The sequence below is a fragment of the Theropithecus gelada genome, chromosome 2, assembly GCF_003255815.1.
Source record: "Theropithecus gelada isolate Dixy chromosome 2, Tgel_1.0, whole genome shotgun sequence".
Lineage (NCBI taxonomy): Eukaryota > Metazoa > Chordata > Mammalia > Primates > Cercopithecidae > Theropithecus > Theropithecus gelada.
In genome coordinates, this window is record NC_037669.1 from 138,629,913 (window position 1) to 138,635,338 (window position 5,426).

General features: G+C 36.9%; 1 pseudogene; it reads left to right on the forward strand.

The window, feature by feature from the left end:
• The first annotated feature begins 517 nt into the window (after positions 1–517).
• LOC112619873 lies at positions 518–636 on the forward strand (annotated as a pseudogene).
• The last annotated feature ends 4,790 nt before the right edge of the window (positions 637–5,426 follow it).

Here is a 5,426-nt window from a genome sequence, read left to right on the forward strand (position 1 = left end):
ACAGAGCGAGACTCTGTCTCAAAAAAAAAAAAAAAAAAAAAGAATTTACTCATGTAGCCAAATACCACTTCTATTCCAATAACTTATGGAAAAATAAATAAATAAATAAATAGAATGATAACTTACGGAAAAATAAATAAAAACCGTAATAATGCATGATAAAAAATAAGATGAAAAAATTAATAAATTTGTGTGTTGCAACTGCTCCACTGACTGGCTGTTCTCACATCTCTTTTCCTCTCCATGGGCCTCCCTATTCCCTAAGACACAATAATTTTGAAATTAGGTCAATTAAAGCCCTGCAATTGCCTCTAATTGTTCAAGGGAAAGGAAGAGTCACACATCACTCAGTCTAAATAAAAATCTAGAAATGATGAAGATTAGTGAGGAAGGCGTAGGAGCCAAGACAGGCCGAAAGCTCACCCTCTGCCAAACAGCCAAGTTGTGAATGCAAAGAAATAGTTGTTGAAAGAAATTAAAACTGCTACTTCAGTGAACGAAAGAGTAATAGGAAAGTGTGCTCGCTTCAGCAGCACATATCCTAAAATTTGGAACGATACAGAGAAGATTAGCATGGTCCCCGGGTAACAACAGTCCCTGGGTAACACGCAAATTCGTGAAGCATTCCATACTTTTGTAAAATAAAAAATAATAAGAAGAAAATAAAGTGTTTGTTAAGTGACCATGGCTGTATTCCAAAGCCCTATTGTTGATATGGATAGAAGTTCAAACCAGCTACAATATTTCATTAAGCCAAACCCTAATCCAGAGCAAGGCTCTAACTCTCTTCAATTCTATAAAGGATGAGAGAGGCAAAGAAGCTTCAAAAAAAATGTTAGAAGCTAACAGAGGTTGGTTCATAAGGGTTAAGAAAAGAAGCCATCTGTGTAAAATAAAAGCCCAAGGGGAAGCAGCAAGTGCTGATGTAGAAGCAGAAGCATCTTATCCAGAAGATCTAGCTAATGTAAGTGATGAAAGTGTCTACACCAAACACCTAGTTTAAAAGCTTCAAATGACAGACTGTCTTATTAGTGGCTAATGTAGCTGGTGACTTTAAGTGGAAGCCAATGCTCAGTTATCATTCTGAAAATTTCAGAGAGCCCTTAGGAATTACGTTAAATCTACCCCGCTTGTGCCCTGAAAATTGATTATCAAAGCCTGGATGACAGCATGTCTGTTCATAGCATGGTTTACTGAAAATTTTAAGCCCACTGTTGAGACTTCTTTAAAAATATTACTGCTCGTTAACTATACACTTGGTCTCCCAAGAGGTCTTATGGAGATTTTCAAGGATATAAGTGCTGTTTTGATGCCTGCTAGCATAGCAACCATTCTGCAGCCTATGAATCAATGAGTAATTTTGACTTCTAAGTCTTATAGTTTAAGAAATACATGTAGTGGCTGGATGGGGTGGCTCACACATGTAATCCCAGCACTTTCAGAGGCCAAGACAGAAAAATCACTTGAGGCCAGGGGTTCGAAATAGCATTGCAACACGGTGACACTTCATCTCTACTAAAAATACAAGAATGGGCGTGATGGCACATGCCTGTAATCCCAGCTACTCGGGAGGCTGAGGCATGAGAATAGCCTGAACCTGAGAAGCGGAGATTGCAGTGAGCCGAGATCATGCCACTGCACTCCAACCTGGGCAACAGAGCAAGACTCTGAAGAAAAGAAAAGAAAAGAGAAAATAAAGAGAAGAAGGAAAGAGAAAGCGAGAGAGAGGAAGGAAGGAAGGAAGGAAGGAAGGAAGGAAGAAAGGAAGGAAGGAAGGAAGNNNNAGGAAGGAAGGAAGGAAGGAAGGAAGGAAGGAAGGAAGGAAGGAAGGAAGGAAAAAATATGTAGTAAGGCTACAGTTGCCATAGATAGTGATTCTTCTGATGGATCTTGGCAAAGTAAGTTGAAAGCCTTCTGCAAAGAATTCACCATTCAATACGCCATTGAGAATACTTGTGATTCATGCAAGGGGGTAAAAATATTAAAATTAACAGGAATTTAGAAAAATTTGATTTCAACTCTCATGGATAGCTTTCAGGGATTTAAGACTTCCGTGCAGAAAGTAACTGCAGATGTGGTAGAATTAGCAAGACAACTAGAATTAAATGTGGATCTTAAAGACGTGATAGGATATCTCTGCAATCTCATGATAAAATGTGAATGGATGAGGAGTTGCTTCTAATGGATGAGCCAAGAAAGTTATTTCTTGAGATGGAAATTAGATGTTGTAAACGTTGAAATGACCCCCAAGAATTTAGACTACTATATAAATTTAGTTGACAAAGTTGTGGCAGGATTTGAGAGGACTGACTCTAATTTTGAAAGAAGTTCTACTGTGGATAAAATGCTGTCAAACAACATCTCATACTCAGAGAAATCTTTCACCACCTTAATCAGTAAACAGCCATCTCAGTCAAAGCAAGACCCACCACGAGCCAAAAGATTATGACTTACTGAGGGCTCTGATGTTCCTTAGCATTTTTTTGCAAAGAAGTATTTTTAAATTAATGTATGTTTCTTGTTGTTTTAGACATAGTGCTGTTGCACACCTAATAAACTATAGTATAGGGTAAACATAACTTATATGCATTGGGAAACCAAAATATTTGTGTGACTTGCTTTATTCGCTTTACTGTGGTAGTCTCGACTGAACCAACAATGTCTCCAAGATATGCCTCACTTATTACTGTGTTACAATTGCCTACAGCATTCAGTACAGTAACATGCTATATAGGCCTATAACCTAGGAGCAACAGGCTATACCATATAGCTTTGGTGTGTAGTGCATTATACCACATAGGTTGTGTAAGTACAGTGTATGATGTTTGCACAGTGATGAAACTGCCTAATGACACATTCTCAGAGCAAGTTCCTATTGTTAAGTGAACATGGCTATATTCCAAAGTATGTCATTACTTGAAATAATATTAGAATCCATACATCTAGACATATTTCAAGCCTACCTATATTCTTTTTAATAGATTTAAGATCAAAGGGTATTGGTCCTTTTGGGGATGATTTTATTCTTTGGAAAGAGCCAGAAGCTAATATAGTAAATAAACAAATTGGTTAAAACAACATTTTCTTTAAAAATAAAATAAGAGATGTGACTCAAATAATCAAACCAGTTGACTAGTGTCACTATTTGAGATAGCAATCTCAAAATACTCTGGACAATGGAAGGAGCACTCAAGACAGCCTCCCAAAAAGATCACTTTAAAAACTAACATTCATTTTGATACTTAAGGCTCAGTTAATTTTTAAAATCACAATAAATTGTAGTTACTTTTCTATACATGAAAACTAACAATATTATTTCTCCATGCAGACTTACCAAGTCAATATTCTCCTATGAACTTAAAACAAGCCCTTTTTTTTCCTTTTTTTTTTTTTTGAGACGGAGTTTCACTTTTGTTGCCCAGGCTGGAGTGCATTGGCACTATCTTGGCTCACCGCAACCTCTGCCTCCTGGGTTCAAGCAATTATCCCACCTCAGCTTCCCAAATAGCTGGGATTACAGGCATGCCCCGCCATGCCCAGCGAATGTTGTATTTTTAGTAGAGACGGGGTTTCTCCATGTTGGTTAGGCTGGTCTTGAACTCCCAACCTCAGGTGATCAGCCCGCCTCAGCCTCCCAAAGTGCTGGGATTACAGGCATGGGCCACCGCAGCCAGCCAAAACAACCATTTTAAGGCTTACACATTTGGATTGGGTCCCAAGAAATCAAGTGCCTAAATGCCATGCAGACCTTAAGACGATTACAATTCCAACCTTAACCACCTTGTATTTTGTGACGTTGAATAAGAACCTTCAGTTCTCTGATTCTGTTTTTTCTCTTGTACAAAATAAATAAATAAATATCATTCCAAAATATTACTCAAAATATCACTTGTAGAATGAAAAGAAATAAAGTACGTATAGCAACAAGTATCAAGACCAACTCAGAAAACTTATAAGCCATTCGTGCATACCAAGTAGAGGACTTTACTTGCATTATCACATTCAGTCCTTATAACAAGCCATGAGGTAGGTAGCAGTATTTTTACCTTGCAGAGAAGTCAGTTGAAGCCTAAGGAGGTTAAGAAAAACAAGCATTTGTTCACTTCTCCTTTTTCAAAATTGTAACATTCATTAAATTTTAATAACTTGAGTAGTACTGTAAGAATAGCCTAGCAGTACACCTATGTTTTGCTCCAACAAAAATTAAAGAAAGTTGTTAATGAGTTTAATGGAAATCCAATCCACAAAATATTCTACCTTTTTTAATTTAGGTCACCGTGCCTTTTATGTTTATAATGTTTATTCGGTTTTTCAATTTATACCTTTCACTTACCTTGGTACGTTACTTTGCATATTGTACTTATCTCTCTACCTTTGCAAATTTGAAAATTACTCTACTCAAGGCATCTTATGGAATGGACATAATTGAAAAACTCACCAAATTATTTCAGAAATAGGTGTGATAGTCAGTGTTTTGTCAAACCTGGAAAAGATTCAGATGTCAAGAAAAACACAACATGAAGAAAATAATGGAATGATTAAAAATTTCTTTGTGTAAGGAAAGAAACAAAAGATTAGTTTATATTCAATTCTTATTGTTAATTTAAAAGGGAATATTCTTCTCTCTCTGCCTATTGTTCGTGATACCAGTAGGTGTGATACGAAGTGAGAATGGATTTTCTAATTTTTAGCTTCTCAGAATAATGTTCCATGTTTGTGCCTAAAGGTACCTTGAAATGATCTGGTCTAAATTCCTCATTTTACAAATGAGGACACTGGGTCTCAGAGAATTGAAGTGTTATTCCCCAAACCACCCAATCAGCAAGTGATAGAACAGAGATAAAGCTGGGGCTCGGCCACTCAGCCCCTCTTGTCTGCTTTCCTACATTATGCAATTTTCCCTGCAACTGCTCTCAATACAGCTGAAACCTACAATACCCGGGCTTGAGGCAAGCTTGTAATTGGCCACACAACAGAGGAAAAAGTGTAATGAGCAATGTCAAACCACTGACATACCAAATAAGGCTATTCTTCATCTTAGGCAGAAGAAAAAAGACAGAAATATTTGGGCTAAGGACTTCTAAATACCATGAAAACACCTCTTGACTCTGATAAGCACACATAAGATATTCAAAGCTTGAAAGTCACACAAAACTCAGGGCTTGGTATTTCAGAATTTCCCTGGAAATGAAAGGCCTCTAGATCCCGGCCCTGAAAAAGAGTGAGATAACTCAGAACAAAAGGTTAGCTTTCTGCCATCTCAAGAGTGTCCAAATGAAATCAAATGCTTCATTTCACCCTTTAAGTCTGTGACTGTTTGAGAAAAGGGACTATAGGCTTTCTTATTTTCTTTTTTTTTTTTTTTTTTTTAAATTTTTTTATTTTTATTATACTTTAAGTTGTAGGGTACATGTGCATAACGTGCA